The 18,411-nt window shown below is 40.3% G+C and overlaps 1 protein-coding gene across 2 annotated transcripts in view; it reads right to left on the bottom strand.

Moving 5' to 3' along the window:
- Positions 1-18,411, bottom strand: part of FRAS1 (Fraser extracellular matrix complex subunit 1) — a 539,698-nt gene that overhangs the window by 520,510 nt on the left and 777 nt on the right. The gene's annotated exons all lie outside the window — the stretch shown is intronic.

The raw sequence follows: 18,411 nt of genomic DNA on the forward strand, positions 1-18,411 counted from the left end.
AAAATTTCTGTGGCGGACAACAAAGTATGGTTACCATTTATACTGACTGGCTCACAACTCTAAACATGTCATATGAAAGGCAGAGAAGGGAGGAGGAAGAGAAACATTTTACACTGAAGATAAATCTCAGAGTGGCGTCCCAAAGTCTCTTCGCTCACTACATGTGACATGTGACTGAGGTTGCCATGGTAGTCAAATCACTCTGAAATCACAGCAAAACTAAAAATGCAGTAATAGCTGCCTGAAAGGATAAAGAATAAATATTATTATTAAGAACTCGTGTTTTAATGAGAATGCTGCTTTAACCAAGTAATTGTGATGTGAGTTGTAGGAGGCCTGCAATCTATCAATTACTTTCTACTATATACTTTAGTCCAACTTACTTAAGCTGGCCACACATCTAAAGATTATCTGTTGGTTGGAATGAAAATCTGGTAAGGTATGAAAGCAAATGACAATCAGCAATTTGCTCCCAAACTCAAGAAAATGGACCAAAACTGTTGTTTGAACAAATAGTTTAGATCAAACATTTAACAAACTTGTCTAAATGACCATTTTCATCTTTTTATTGGCATTTAGGAGCAAATTGCTGATCATCATTTACTCCCATTCCTTACCAGATTTTCATTCCAACCAATCAACAAGTTGGCTGGTTGGATGTAAGTTGGTCTAGTGTGTGGCCAGCTTTAGTTATGTAGTAAATTCCGCTAAACAATTTTAGTCTTCAGCATTCAAAGGCTTTTCAGATATTCATGAAAATAAATTTGAAGTTGTAAAACAGTGTATAAAACAGTAGAGAGGCAAAAGAAGCTCTACAATGATTGTAGTACCACAAAATTCTAAACTAAGTCAGAAGCAGGAACTATCATTGTTCATGGCCAAATTATCATGAAAAGATTGAACTGTGGTCTTAAGGTGGGTACACTAGAACGATAGCGGCCCGATTTGTAATTTCCGGGCGAATTGGAACGACAAATCGGGCATATCGTGTGTACGTTTGTATTCCCAATTTGCATGCTCCTGCGGTCACGTGAGATTTTCTGGTTGGCCGTGCTGCACGGTTAATCAGAAGATATCGTGTATGATGCCATGCTGTCGAATGCCAGGTAATTATTTTTAAATTATTATTTGGTATAAAACTCACTTTAAAAACAAATGTTTGTTGAGGACACTGGAGGGATTTGTGGCAGTTCTCCCTGATAACAGAACTCATTTAAATAATCATTACAAAACACTGTGGACCCTTTTTCACATGGCATACTGGTATACATGCAAAAGAACACTGGGGTGGGAGAGAGACGTGTGTGAGAGAGACTGACGGAGGAAAGAGATACAGGTAAGTGAGAGACAGATAAGAGAGAGACCAGGAGGGAATGATAGGGAGAGAGACAGGGGAGGGAGAGACAGTCTGAGAGAGACGAAGACCGGGGAGGGAGAGAGAAAGAGGGGAAAACAGAGATGAGAAGTTGGTGAAAGAGGAGAAAACCATGCAATAAATAGTGACCCGACAGTATTTCGTATGTTATAGTTTGTATTTTTCCCCAGGGTTAATCATATCACCACTTACTGCCTATCCTACTCATTGTAATCCTATCTAATGTGCCCAAGATGACTGTCTTACCTGGTACTCTCATTGGTGGGATGAACAATCAGGGGAGCAAGCAATGCTATGGGTAACCTGTATTTTGTATGTTTTATTGTACCTACAGTATGTTACTTTAATGCTTAGTACAGTATCTCCAAGTGTTTCTCATGCCACCCAATGTAACCTATGCATTACGCCAAAGACGGCTGTCTTGCCTGGTACCATATGGTTATGGAACCGTATGAATATGTGGGTTTCTTGTAGTTTGGAGATGTACAAAGAAATACAAATACAGTATACAAAGTGTAATAATATCTCTGTGTATTGCTCATTCAACCCATTGTAACCTTTGTAGTGCACCCAAGGTGGCTGTCTCACCTGGTACTTTTGAAGATGGGATAACAATCTGTGGAACTCATGACTCTTCAGGTACCATGTACTTTGTATTTCACATGGTATTCACCCATTGTAACTATTGTAGTGCACCCAAAAAGGCTGCCTATTATGTAATATGGTTACTTTCATGTAAATGTAAAGTGCTTAGATAGACAGACAGATATAATACAGGTAATCATTGTTATTTATTATGAATAAAGAAATGGACTAAAGGAAACTCAAACTTCATGCCGTAACTGTGTTTGACTTTGAATAACTCTTACATACTGTACAGTACAATTAAAGTTTTAAAAAAAGTATAAAGAATAGCTTAAATTGCTGTATCTCTTTTTCTAGTAATGATATAATCTCCCAAAATAAAATTTAAAGTGTAGGCTAATAATGAAAAAGTTTCCTATGAGTTCATTAGAAACAAGTGGTATCAGGGAGGCACATACTCATAAGGGTGATACTCAATTGTTTTTGGGCACCCATTACTCTTCAGTCATGTCCAAATGAACTGGGTTCAAACACATAAAGCGGCTAAACCCATCTAAACTATTGGGCACATTGCAGAAAATGCAGTTTGGGCGCTCAAAATATTGACTTGTTTGCGGATTTCTGCTCACCACCTAAGGAGGTGCAAGCAGAAATCTGGGCGCCCAGGGCACTCACGCCCAATTAGAGCAACAACTGAATTTGTTCCATCGAGCACCCATTACTAACGGGTGTGCACAAAACAACTGAATTCACCCCATAATGTAAACACATTGGAAATTTTCAAATACTTTTTTCATTGTAACATAATTATTAAATAATTGAGGGGAATAAAGGTATTTAAAAAGATTAAGATTTAGCACTGAAATGCAAGAGGATGTGATATGAGATGAGAGGACAACATTTGGGAAATGTACAGCAGTTTGTCTATTCAACCTTTTAGGCACCTCTTGTACAAGCCATATACTTCCCTACTGGTTGTTGTGTTCATGTTAGTGTTGTGTTGGCCTACTAGATGTTGGAGTAAGGTTTTTCAGGAAGATTAATTAAGCCAACTGCTACTTGTTTGAGGCTCCTGTACAAATATTTCCTATCAAACCCCCATCGCCCCCAATGCTATACTTTGGTTGGTTGGTGGGTTGATAGTATCTAGTATTTCATTGTGTGGGAAAGAACGGCGGATCGGGCGGCCTTTGGTGCAGTTATTTTATTTACATTACCTGACCTATATTAGTATAAATCTAATGTCTGGCTTCACTCTATTAGGGACAACAACACCACCCTTCTAGGTGGTTCTCCGTCCTCAATGACTGTTTGTTGCTGTTTAGGTTGCATTGTCTGGGCTTGCTCTGATGCCTGCCCATCCCTTCCCTGCTGCCATACAGTGTATTTCTTAGCAATTGAATAAAATAAGCTGACCTTTTCCAACAATTTTCTGTCTCTATGTCGTTATTTTAAGATAGGTTCTTATTTTAATGTGACACACAAGCAGCCATTAGGAGATTTAGTTGTAATAGTTACAACCATTACTGAACACAGGCGAGCACTGCAAGAAGGGAAATGCTAACAATAAATAAGGACGTGGCTGCTGTTAATATGAATTGTTGCTTAGAGGGCTGTAGATAGGGTAGCGCGGCCGTTGCCATGGCACAGGACACCGCAGGTCAGGGGGCGCTGTTTGGGCCTGTTAATTTTATTTATTATCATTCTCACTTGTAGCTTCCTATTATTTCATCCCCAGCATCTCCTGATCTCCCCTATCGCTTCCCTGGCCCTTCCCCATAAGGCCATTCCCCTTTTTTGGGTGCGTTATGTCCCTTTGAAAAATGGGGGGGGGGGCGCCTATGCTCTTTTTGGCACAGGTCACCAAAAAGTCTAGTTATGGCTCTGGTTTATTATTTCTTTGTAAAGTCTTCATTTTATACTTCTATCTTTGGATAAAAGTGCCAATGTGCAAAATCATTTTCTAATTGGTGAACATCAATATTCAATGATTACAAACGTATTTTTCACAGACATGGAATGGTTATTTTGCTGTCATTATAGTCTGCAGGGTATTCCCATTTTTATCTAGATCTAAAATTGGTATTAAAATATTAACTATATCCCATATTAACCTTGTCATCATGTCAGGTCTCTACAGTCAAACAATGAGCTAGGGGAATGAAATATTATCAGGCTCTGGAATTCCGGCCTAATCACTTTCTTAATCTACCTGCAGTTCACAGGCAAAACAAACAACTAGAAAAAGCTGCCTAGTTAATAAGGTGGGAAACTAAAAACTTGCACAATCTCCAGGCTGACCTTATACATCCCCTCCCCCTTTTCTTCTCTGGGGGATGGAAATCACAGTAAAACAAACAGCAAGCTTAGGGAACTGCAGGCCTTGGCAGTGACTACACTTCAGCTACATTAATCCCTTCTCTGTGTGGAGGAGCTTACAAAACACAGTAAATAGATTTTGGTGTGGGATGGTGCACTGGAGGAAAAGTATCTCCGGGAAGCACAGCTCTATGCATTCCTCTCTGGCTCCGGCTCCAGCTTGTAAGAGTGTTACATGACAGGTGGCACCCTTCATACAGACTGGCACATGAATAAACGCAATCTTAAATTTATCCCGCTGAGTTGTCAGTATAAAGATTACATTTTTAGTAACAAAATAGAGGTTTTGGCAACTGTGTACACAGTTTCCTTTATTTTTATTTAACTTATATTTTGTATTATTAATTAGAACTTACAATTTGTGAATCTCAGTTCATGCACGTTTCTGTGTAGCACATTGCACAGTGTGCTCCCTTTTCACAGCCCTTGGAATCTCACTATATAATCAATCTGCCCCCAAATCTGCAGACACATATAAATTTATGCGCACTTTTGAAAGCGTGAGATGACACTTCATGGCCAACCTCAGGGCTGTAACTAGGTTAGTGCGACCAGTGCCATGGCAGGGCAAGGGGCGCTGTTTGGGGCTGTCAATTTTCCTGTTTATTATCATTCTCACTTGTAGCTTCCTCTTATTTTATCCCCAGCATCTCCTGGCCTCTCCTATCTCTTCCCTGACCTTCCCCATGAGGCCATGGCCTTTTTTCGGGAGTGTTAACTCCCTATTTAAAAAATAGGGGGGGCACCAATGGGCTTTCTGGCACAGGCCACCCAAAAGTCTAGTTACGGCTCTGGCCAACCTACTAACTTATGGTGCATACACACCAGGGTACGATCTGTACCACCAACGACATGAAAGATATCTTTCAGTGAAGTCCTCCTGCCACATCTCTGATCACGCAAAGTTGACGATATCGTCCAGATTGTCCTGCATGTACGGACGATCATAGATATCGTTATCATTCATGCAGGAACGCGCATCGTTGGTCGTTCACTGAACAAAAATGGCCGATTTGAACGATATTTATCGTTGAACGATATCGTTATCGTCTTTATCGTAATGATATATTGTACCGTGTGTATGCACCTTAACACCTTTATTACTATCCTCTTCATTCATTTTTACAACAAAGTTGGGAAAGCAGCCTATAAATGGGATCTCATCACCCGTTATGTCCCTCAATACAAAGTCTCATTTTGCATGCTGGTGCATTACTGGGTGTATGTATCCTTATAACTAATTCCTGCCTATAAAATCTTGCTCTTACAAATATCCATACATCTAAGTGTGTGGTCTATGTGTATTTTTGCTGTGTATTTGCAATTTTGTAGAAGAGCCGTTTTATATTATTATCAATGCACATAAACAACTAGGATTTTAGCATAGTTTTATAACAGTTTTAAATAACCAGGGACACTGCATGAGAACGTACATGTAGGCAAGTCATGTGTAATGTAGCCTTCATGGACTATAATCCCTGACTCGACATATTTACTGAACTTGGCTATAAAATATAAGAGCTGAGAGTGATAATTACATTCCATATACAGAACAACAAGAATAGTACTGTACAGCTGGTCAATATTCCAGGGACACATCTTTACAAGCAGAGATTGTCCCTGGAATCTAAGGACAGTTGGCATCTATACTGCCTGTATGACTAGGATGAAGTAATATTGTGCCCTGTTTTCTAAGGTCAGATGACAACCTAAAGTTCCTTATATGCTATTTATTAATAGAAAGCAACAGACTAGTATTTAGAATATTTATATGGCCCACAGCATGGAAACAAAGATATTTAGATCATGATACCTTACTTCTACAATTACTTACATTTATCAAGTCACGGCAGATCAATAAGAGGCAGTGCTCCCAATTAGTTACTACAACACAATTGTAGCCTGTAGAAACATCTATTCCTCCCTCATGTATAATACCATCAACATAGTTTTTATTTTTAATTTTCAAAAACATAACAATCATCAAATTGGAAGTTTTTGTAATGGCAACATCATTACTTTGCTTACAAGTACAGGACTTAATACAAAAAACCCCCCATAAACTGAAAATTGTTCTCTGTATGGATAGATGCATCACAAATTCATGATAGTAGTATAACTTCACACTGGCCTTTTATGACTCAAAACAGCATCATGCTTACGGCCCTCTTTTACAGCCCGTTAAAAAGGTACTCTAACAAGCCATACGGTGCGTACACACGGTACAATTAAATTGGACGATATGAACGATAACGATATTGATCATATCGTTCGTATCGTGCATTGTTCGGTGCCCAACGACATGCGGGCACGTATGAATGATATCGATAACGTCCATTGACCGTGCATGCAGGCCAACCTGGCCGATATCGACCAGGTTACTATAGGGACCCGATCGCTATAGTCGTTGGTAAATTGGTGGTGTGCTGGATGATATCGATCATCCAGCACACCCGGGAAATCGTAGTTACCAAACAGCTTGCAATAAAATATATTTCTGGCATCAGATTGCCACCTGTGGAAGGACATTTTACTTTTTAACTCATAACCACAGATCAAAAAAACTAAAAACAAATATTATCTTCCCCCCACAAAACAAAATATCTTTATTGCTGCATTAAATGTTATGACAATAGTCACATGAAATGTCAAGAGAACAATGGGAGATAATTGTTACAACAACAAAGGAAGATTACAAGCAGAAGTCTCAAGACTGATAAGATAGCTGACAATAGAACAAGAGAATATAAAAACATATAATAAAATATAATAAAACATAGTAGCAAACCAAACAACAATAAACAAAATAATAAGTAACAACGCTTACCAAGGGCACAAATATTAATTTAAAGCTGTAATCCCACATTTAATTTAAAATAGTAATTCTCTTATCCATGAATCATATAGTTATTTTTGTCAGCTGTCCTCCTATTAATCTCGAACCTCTTTTCAAAATTTTTGTGGAGGGCAACCAAGTATGGTTGCCATTTATACTGACTGGCTCACAACTCTAAACATGTCATATGAAAGGCAGAGAAGGGAGGAGAAAGGGAAACATTTTACACTGAAGATAAATCTCAGAGTGGCGTCCCAAAGTCTCTTCGCTCACTACATGTGACATGTGACTGAGGTTGCCATGGTAGTCAAATCACTCTGAAATCTCTGCAAAACTAAATATGCAGTAATAGCTGCCTGAAAGGATAAAGAATAAATATTATTATTAAGAACTTGTGTATTAATGATATTGCTGCTTTAACCAAGTAATTGTGATGTGAGTTGTAGGAGGTCTGCAATCTATCAAATACTTTAGTTCAACTTAGTTATGTAGTAAATTCCGCTAAACAATTTTAGTCTTCTGTATTCAAAGGCTTTTCAGATATTCATGAAAATAAATAAATAAAAGTCAGAAGCAGGAACTATAATTGTCCATGGCCAAATTATCATGAAACGATTGAACTGTGGTCTTAAGGTGGGTACACTAGAACAATAGCGGCCCAATTTGTAATTTCCTGGCAAATTGGAACGACAAATCAAGCATATCGTGTGTACATTTGTATTCCCAATTTGCATGCTCCTGCGGTCACATGTGATATCTTCTGGTTGGCCGTGCTGAACGGTTAATCAGAAGATATCGTGTACGATGCCATGCTGCCAAATGCCAGGTAATTATTTTAAAATTATTATTTGTATAAAAGTCACTTTAAAAACAAATGTTTGTTGAGGACACTGGAGGGATTTGTGGCAGTTCTCCCTGATAACAGAACTAATTTAAATAATCATTACAAAACACTGTGCACCCTTTTTCACATGGCATACTGGTATACATGCAAAAGAACACTGGGGTGGGAGAGAGACTTGTGTGAGAGAGACTGACGGAGGAAAGAGATACAGGTAAGTGAGAGACAAGTAAGAGAGAGACCAGGAGGTAATGATAGGGAGAGAGACAAGGAAGGGAGAGACAGTCAGAGAGACGAAGACGGGGGAGGGAGAGAGAGAGAGAGAGAAAGAGAGGGGAAAACAGAGATGAGAAGTTGGGGAAGAGGAGAAAACATTGCAATAAATAGTGACCCGACAGTATTTCTTATGTTATAGTTTGTATTTTTCCCCAGGTAATGGCAACATCATTACTTTGCTTACAAGTACAGGACTTCATACAAAACGCCCCCGCATAAACTGAAAATTGTTCTCTGTATGGATAGATGCATCACAAATTCATGATAGTAGTATAACTTCACACTGGCCTTTTATGACTCAAAACAGCATCATGCTTACGGCCCTCTTTTACAGCCCGTTAAAAAGGTACTCTAACAAGCCATACGGTGCGTACACACGGTACAATTAAAATGGACGATATGAACGATAACGATATTTATCATATCGTTCATTTTTCGGTGCCCAACGACCTGCGGGCACTTATGGATGATATCGATATCGTCCATTGACCGTGCATGCAGGCCAACCTGGTCGATATCAACCAGGTTACTTTAGGGACCCGCGATCGTTGATCGAGGATCGCTATAGTCGTTGGTAAATTGGTGGTGTGCTGGATGATCGATATCGATCATCCAGTACACCCGGGAAATCGTACAACAATATCGTTGTTGATCGTCCGTGTCTACGCACCAATACACTTATGTGCCCTGAGCACTTCAGACAAGAAATACTGGACTGAGAATATGAAGGTGTGTCCATCAACATGAAGTATTGAATACTGAAAATTTTACTTAGCAGGCTGGAAAATGCAGAGGAGAAGCATTAGTGGGTAGAGGATGGAGATAAAATTTCCCCAGGTTTTCTTTTGTGAAAATTAGCACTTTTCTTCAAGGGAAAAAAAAAATACTTTCTACACTAAATTCTAATTACCCTTGCCTATTCTGATAATATGATCCACTTTAAGTACACAAAAGCATTTTAAAGAATATTTACGAGATATCCCTGAAAACACCCGCAAATATTTGGTTGCTATGGGCAACTTCTCCACTGGTCCACTTCTCCACGCTTTTCACGGCTTGATACATAAACCCCTAAAATACAATACAATCAATAATATTTGCAGCAATTCTAGGTAGTATGAATAATTAGTGAAGCTGTTTGCACAGAAAATATAAAAGTATAAACAGCTGGTATCCTGTGTTAGTAATATTGCATGCAGTTAGCCAATAAATAAAAATATGTTTGAGAGTACTCCTTTCAATAAGCCTGCATTGATAAGAAAACATATAGTTAGTGCAAAGCAGGTATGGCCAGACTTTTGCGGGCTCTGAGCCAATGAAACGTAAGCTAACAAAACATATACATTTTTTAACATAATTAATGGGTGTTGTGTATCTGGATAATGTGCTTAACACCCCCAGATATGCCACACCTGCTCTTCATTCACATGCAACCCACTGCCCACCAACCTGTCACTCACATGCCACCCCTGCCTGCCATCCTGTCTCAAACCTGCCATTCCTGCCTACCAACCTGTTACTCACATGACACCTGTCTACTAACCTGTCACTTACCTTACATCCCCCTCTGCCCACTAGTTTTCCCCTCAAATGCCACCTCCTGTTCATCAGTGTGCCCCACAAGCCTGCCCTGTATATTATGTCACTGCTGGTGGCAGTGAGTTCCTTGGACTGGCCAGGGGGCCCAAGGGCACATAATCTTTGTGCCCTCCCTTTATCCAGCTCTGGCACCAGTGCAATTGAGTCTGTTACATGCAGGGCCGCCATCAGGGGGGACTTCCGGGACTATTGTCAACATTATAGAAACATAGAATTTGACGGCAGATAAGAACCACTTGGCCCATCTGGTCTGCCCCTTTTCATTTATTCTTTTGGCAACTTCAACCCTATTTGCTTTTTACGTCTCTCTTATGTCTGCAGAATCGCATCAGACCAACTACCACACTGGGAAACTCTGGCTGACAGCGGTGAGGCATGGCTATGATATATATCTGTGAGAGGTAGGTGGCTAGGGCATATGTGTGTAACAAGGAGGTAGATGGGGCATGTGTGTGTAAGAGGGAGGTGGATGAGGCAGGACTAGTGTATATGTGTGAGAAGGAGATGACTGGGGCAGGACTGGGGTATATGTCTGAAAAGGCAGATGGCTGGGGCAGGGCTGGCTATAAGTGTGTGAGAAGGAGGCGATTGGGGTATATGTGTGAGGGAGGTGGAGCTTCCATGAAGGTATTTATGGATCATACTGAGGTGGCTGAGGCAGGGCTAGGGTATATCATTTATAGGACAGATTAACATGTTATAATAACACCCACCCACACAGCACAAACTTTGACAATTTTTTTTTAAACTGGTCTATGCACCAATTGATGCCCCATTGCTTCTGTAGCTCCACCCACAATATCCGGAGGTGACAGCTCCAACCCCAGCGACTGGTGTAAAGGTAGTGACATGCAAATACTAATTCAGGCAGTGGTGTATTCAGTATACGCACATACAGTCATATGTAATTGCTGGTAAATAGATATAGTATCCTTAATTGTATGGGTTCTAAAGTCCTCTCACCACTTGTGCATATAGGAGCTCATTCAGACCAGCTCGCAAGTTGCGGTCGCTCGCTTGCAAAAAGGGGCCGGAAATGAAGTGCTCATACTGTGTCGCATAAGGACACCCACTATGTTTTAGCGAGCTACGGCAAAGTGCGCTCGCAAGTGTCTAAAGACGCCCCCTTGCCACTCGCAACACACATCATCTCCGGGAAATGAAGGCTTAATCGAGACCATCGTGAGCCATCGGAGTTGCTCGCAATCCTTGGGGTTGCCTTAAGCTGTGCAGGCTGAAATACATGCAGGTGACGTGTACAATGACGCTACTTTGCTAATTATGCACGCCCTTTAAACTGCGTTGTGGCGGCCAGACACACCTGCATTCGCACATCCACTCCCCCGTTCACAAGCACCTTCCCGTTACCTCCCACAAATGGCACTATCTGTCACTCAAAGCAGCGACCTGATGGTGGATCACGAGCAACCAAAATCAGATCGCAACGAATGGCTTGCGCACGCGCACCGCGAATCATACGCATACGCAGATGGGCGAAAATCGCTCAGAGCAAGCGGGTCTGAATCAGGTCCATTGTGTATGGTCTCCTACTGCAATGGAGTGTAATCAGAGAGAACAAGATGAAACAGTAAACAAATTGCCCAAATATGCGCTGTTGTTTAAAAGATTGCCCAGTTGCCAAGGACCAATGGTTACCAATGTGGAACAGAATCAGTACCCCCAGCAGTGAAGAATTGTGGTGGCTTGGTACGTTGTAACTGAAAATTGAGCCATGATTCATATGGCTGCTTCCCAATAAAAAGTGCCAGGTGCTGGCAGAGGGGAAATAAAATGCCAGCGGTGAAGGCCTGTGGCAGCTAGGTGTGCTCTAACTGAGAACAAAGCCAACAATCCCAATTACCAGCATGGGACACAATAAGCATGAGTGAATGTGCTTCCGGGATCCGAATCAGCTGACACATTTCGCGACCTATCAGAAGGTCCGGTTCATCAGAGGAGCCAATTTCAAAGCAACAGGTTTTTTTTGCTAAATATACGTTAACATTTTCATTTTGCGAATTTAGCTGAAAATATTTTATCACATCCGCATAAAAAAAATGCAGATTGTGATAAATAGGGACCCTAGTGTAGTTGAACGTAACTTTCATGTCGCTTTGCTCCTAATCTAATGTGACAGTGTACATATAGGAACACATCAATATGTAAAATAACTAATTGTACACTCTATGGTTGTTAATAAAAAGTACATAATTCTACTAAATCACTAAAAATCCCTCTGATTAATTGTGATCCATTATAGTCTGACACCAATCTTAAGCAATCTAAAGGTGCCCATCCACTAGACGATTTTTGTGAGCGATTGAACAATAACGATATCGTTATCGTTCAATCATTCATAAATCGTTTGCAAATAGTTTGTAAAAAAGTCTAAAACGACCAGCAATGCGCGTGCCCGCTGGTCATTTAGACATCTATCCTCGTGCAACCATGCTGGACAAGCTGACAATATCGTCAGGTTCAGCATGTTTCCAGATGATTGATGAGCCTGCACCATACTCACCTACCCTCCCGATTTGGTCGGGAGCCTCCCGAAAATCGGGTGCCGCTCCCGGCCCCCCGGAAAGGTAGGTAGGTCTCCCGGTCCCCGGCGATCCATCTGGCTCGCCGCCGCTCCCCCCACAAATACAGTATTATCCCCATCAGCGGGGGGCCCGATGACGCGATTCGCGTCATCATGGCCCGCCCCTTGCTTCACTGCCATTTATCTTGGCATTGTGAAGACTAGTCATAGTCTGAGGATGCCCGACAGCTCCCTCCCGGAAGGAGGGAGCTACAAGTCGGTAACTCTGGCCTGCACTGAACGACTGCTCACTCCGTGTAGGCTCATCAGAGACTGAAAAACGACCGCACAATTACAATGTCGTAATCGTGCAGTTGTTTTAATGTCTGCTAGTGGATGGGCACCTTTACTCATTAAAAGGCATTGGTTAAGATAAAAAAAAAAATCTTGCCAAACCATATCCACAAGAAACTAGTCATGTTCCTAGCTAATCATACGAACTGACACATGAACTAACAATTAAATGCTGGTAACTGAAATATTCATCATAGCTTACTCTAAAAACTGCATTGTTCTATTCTTTTAACCTTAAATTTACACAGTGAAATGGCTAAGTCACTTTTCTTCTTGTACTTATAATTTATTTAGTTTCCTTTTGCATGGCTTGAGTCTAATAACTGAAACACCTTTATTACTGTATTATAACATCCTTTTCTCTCATGGCCTGATTCAGCATGGATCGCAAGTCTGCAATCGCACGCACCCGCTTGCTGTGAAAATATGCAAATGAATGCGATCGCAGTGCAGTCACAGCACTATACCAAGACACCCATCAGCTTATAAAACTGCCCACTTCCCATTACATACATCCGCAAGTCAGCGAAAACATCGGTAACATCTACAAACATCGGACCCATACTCAGAGTTGTGGTTGAGCATGACATGCCTTACAACCTGCGAAGCTTCCAGGCGCCATGTAGTGTTCTGGCCGCGTATGCCGTCGCTGGGGCTTAATTATGTATGCCCCTGTAACGGCATTCAAACGCACAGGCATGCCTGCGTTCCTTCGACCCCCCCCCCACTCTACACCCCCAAACTGTGCTTCCTGTCATTCATTTCTGGGTGCCGCTGCGTGTCCTCTGCATTCGCATACCCAATCGCAGTGGCCGGCTTGCGCATGCCCACTGCAATGCATATGCAGAACGCAAACATCGACCGATTACGTGCGCCCGCAGCCTTGCGATCCAACCTGAATCAGGCCCTCAGTCCCAGAAAATAACAGAGTTTAGGTTATTTGTATTACAAAAAAATTGACAATTTACTTTTACCGTTACATACAGACATCCTCATAACATATGAGATGCACTGTTGGATTTACGGCCCTAACTATTTGGAGTTTGTATATTCTCCCTGTGCTTGAATGAGTTATCTCTGGGTGCTCTGGTTTCACCCCCATGTTTTAAGGTGTCAAAAAAAACACTTTTTATTGCCAGTGTTGGTTACAGAATTAGTGCCTCCACAAATAAATAAGGATTTGTAAAATTATTAATTAGACCTGTAAAATTGCCTACGCATTAATAATATCTCAGCTTATGGCATATTTATAAAACATAGTACTATACAAGATGAATAATTTAGCATGTAAATATGATCATCAGAGAAAGTGAATTATATGATTTGACAGTAGGTTTTGCCATTACTAGTCATGCACATTAACCTGTCATTGCTCAATCTAACCTTGCCTCACAAGGAAAATCAATGATCTTAACCTGGCTTGTTTAACATATACATCCCACTTATGTCATAGGAACAAGGATATAATAGGTTTCAGACACAAATGTATTCACTTTTCATTATTAAAGAACACAATAGAGCATCAGTTGTACTCAAACCAAGTAGTACACTTTACACAGACAGGCCTGGTGACATGATTTGACCCCTGGTCGTGAATATGTGATACAGCTTTGGTTAGGCTGAAATATAAATTGTAAGTTTATGAAAACATCCACCTACGTTCACTACATCCTGACAATTCATCCTCCGCATTATGTATAAATATAGAATTACAGAAAACTACCATGGGAATAGATACACAGATTTGCTTCAGGTGAAGAGACATTAACTAAACCATGTTCATTTTGCAGATTTACAGCATCTGTCATATTAATGTAACCTTGTGATTTGTACAATTTGCTTCAGGACCACCTTGACTGTATTGAGATGTTGCAATTAAATCTGATATTTTGTCAGATTTCACTTTCTCCTAACTATGCCATATTCATTGTTTACCTATTTCTGCCTGAAGCACAGCTGGCTGCATTCTGTAAGTTCCATGCATCCACAATTTCAGCAACTATTATTACTTGAGTTAAAGCCTTGATCAATAATGCAAATTTTATGACTGCACTATCCAGATTTGTATCTATCCTTACACTCAGCACTTATAGCCCTTAGATCAGCTGACAAATTTCCTTGCATGCAATTCATTTTGTAAATGAGTTACGCCATATAAGAAGCAGTCTAAGGGGATGCAATTGGTGGACGCAGACACAAGACTTAAATGATTACTTCCAAAGTGAAGGATCACAGTTACAATATACAGTGATGAAAACAGGGAACAAAACCTGAGAGCAGCCAGCAACGTTCATACAGTGGCGTTGCTAGGGGAGAGGGAATCTGAAGGAGCAAATGCCATCAACAAGCATATTTTTCCCTACTTGGCGCCTTCTTAATGATCCAACTTTGACTACAGCTGTTTCCAGCTTATCAGGGTCCTGGAAGACAGCAGTTCTTCTTGTGACCACAAAAGTGGCTCCTGCCTATATCTATGTTTGAGAGCTTGGGGTATCCTGCCATTAGTTGGCAATTATTGGAATCTGAGCTCCACAATCGCTGACTGGCTACCCAATGAACTCCAGCAAATGTCATTCAGTGACAGATTTTGCTTCAGTTTGCTCCTCCTCCATTCAAAAACTGGCTACACTACTTCCTCCCCATCTGCCATGTGCCTCATTCTGATTTAGCACACTACAGAAATCCAGAAAACCGCAAACATATCACCTGTCTCTCATCACTTTCAAAAGCCTTTAAATGTTCCATACACTTTGTGACAAACTAGCCTCTATCCATGTACTCTTCCTATCAAACAACCTTTTGGCAATAATAGAAACTTGCCTCACATAATTAATCAGACACTGCTTCACCTGCAGCCCTTTCACACTGTGATCTCCCCTTCCCCCACACCTCCAAGGTCTAGAAACTGGTAAGTACTATAGGTGGGATTGTACAATCTACAATGCAATTTCTCCTGTGCAGGGTCCTCTCTACGCTATATGAAATGTCTGTCTGTCTTCCTTCCTTACCTATTTAGTTATACACCAAATATTATGTAGCAATATGCTATCAAAACATACGTAATTGTTCCTGCTTGCTTCATAATTCTATATCTGTTTTATTAGCTTTCTTATTTTGTATTTGTTATTATGATTAATTCTATTTATTTGTTTGTATACAGACTGTCTGACTCAGTGGAGATGATGATGATGATGATGAGGATTCCTTTCCCCACGCTGCACATTCATGGTTCAACCAACAGTTCCATTACACAAGTCTCCAGCTTTTGATGTAAATTATACCTGGATTTTGAACTTCTCCTTTCTGCATGTAGTTGTGTTCTCCCTGTGCTAGCCCAACGATTCCTTGCCCATTTCTCTCCATGACTCCCACATTTCCTATCCTCTGACGTACACACTACCAATATGCCAGTTGATTATCCAGTTTAGCCTCAAACTGCTCTCTCTAGCCACCTCTGTTGGCCTCTCCCAGTGAACTCTTCTACTAGAAACGATGGCCACTGCTTTAATCTACAAGCTTTGTTCACTTTCTGACCATCATCTGATCACTTGCAAGCTCTCCACCACTACATTAAACTCCTCGCACTCAAGTCTTTACAGAAATACAACTTCTATTAATATTCAACAACTTTTCACCTCTCTGTTACAATTTCCCCTATTTCCACATCCTCCTGGTCTGCTTGGCAATGGAATATTGATGTAAGTCTTGTACTTTCTCAAACAAATTTACTTCATACAACCTGACCCATCTGACCACTATCACTGACCAAGATTTTGCCTTAGACTTCAAAGACTATATTGAAAAAGGTAAGATATGATATCCTCCTTCCCAAGCTACAAATTGCTCATTTCACTTTCTGCACCATCTGTCATCTTCTCTTTATTTGATCTCAAAATTATCCTTCAACTCTACCTATCACTAACCACTTGACCTTCCCCTGTCACAAATCAATCATTGTAGTTTGTGCACACTCTCCTTAACTAATGTATATTTTCTCTCTCCACTGGTATCTTTCCATCATTATTTACGCCTGTGGATATTAATTCTATTCTGAAAAAAATCTCAAACTGTCTCTCAGACTTCCATCCTCTCTCTCTCCCAACAGCCATCCAAGTATCTTGAGAGGCTTTCCTATAATTGCATCACACAACATATTGGACCCTGTTAGGCTTTTGTTCCTATCGCTTGACAGATACTGGACCGACTCTCTGTTTTATCTGTTAGCGGCAGTAATACGTAGCTGGTTGCAGACTCTCTTATTCACTAGCTAAACCACAGCTTTTGGAAAAATAATAAGCTCCTCTGGCCTTTATACCCTCTATGTCAATACAAATCACATTTATTTATTCTCTCCAGATCTCTCATCATCTGTGTTGCCTGGGTAATTGAATATATTTCTCCCATTTCATTTTGGATGTTGCCTCACTACCTTAAAGTTAAACTTTCCAAAAATGGAGCCAATAAACTTCCCAACAGTCAAAAGAAGCTGCCTACTGAGCAATTTTATTACCAACACAACAAGAAACCATACTCCTTCATTTCACTGCCTAAATGTCATACTTGACTCAGAGCGGTCCTTTGTTCCCCACATCTAACCTGTATCCTAACAAAGCTACTTACTTTAAATGTTACAAACATTCTAGAATATGCATGTATCTCACACAAAACACTGCAAAAACATTTAAACATTGTATTTAATATTTATAATCTCCAATTCATAACTTTAATTCAATTCATCAATCTCCAACAATAGCAATTCCCTTCACAAAGGTCTTCCCCTATCCAACCTTTCAACTATAGTTTGAATTCAGGGCTAATTTTCCTTGCCAAACATGTTCTTCTGCTGCTACGCCCATTGAGTCCATACATTAGTTGCTGTATTTTACTAAATCCAATGTCAAATAGTTCTACTCACATACAAGCCCTTAACAAAACTGCATCAACATACTTCTTTTGCCTTATACTAGAATATCTCTCAACTTAACATCTGCTCTCTCTAAAGATCTGCACATCTCATCCACATTCATTCTCTGCTCCCATTTCCAGTTGCAGGACTTTTTTCAGGCTGGACAAAATTTGTGGAATTCTCTCATAGCCTCCCAACTTTTAAGCATTCCTTGAAAATCCACCTCTAAGTAAGCTGATTAAATACTCTACCCTTCTTTATAACCTCTCTAAGTTATTCTACACAGTTATCACCTTTCACACAATTCAGTGGAAACTTACATTGATTCTGCTTGTATACTCACATGTCCTGCTGATCCCCAAATGATCAATGCTTGTGAGTGATCATAAAGACCATATAGCCCCACTATGCACTTTTTCATTCCAATCTATTCTCCAACAGATTATAATACACAGTTGTTGTTTTTTTTTATTACACTTTATGTTGGGACTAGTATTTGGCAACTGCTAAACTTGCTGCATAAAAATTATCTTCCAAATGTGTTTAAAAACATAAACGTAACCCAGTGACAGGTCACTTTGTAACAGGTGCTTATTTTATTAACTGTACTAATGCATATTATGTTAATCTGTATTATGGAATGCATTTTAAAAATAAAGTGTCCGTTATACTTCTGATGGCATAGAGATTGGTTTAAAATTAGCTTTGTGCCAACAGCCCTAATGATCACCTTCGTGAA

The sequence above is a fragment of the Taudactylus pleione genome, unplaced genomic scaffold, assembly GCF_031769625.1.
Source record: "Taudactylus pleione unplaced genomic scaffold, aTauple2 ptg000273l, whole genome shotgun sequence".
In the NCBI taxonomy this organism is placed as follows: domain Eukaryota; kingdom Metazoa; phylum Chordata; class Amphibia; order Anura; family Myobatrachidae; genus Taudactylus; species Taudactylus pleione.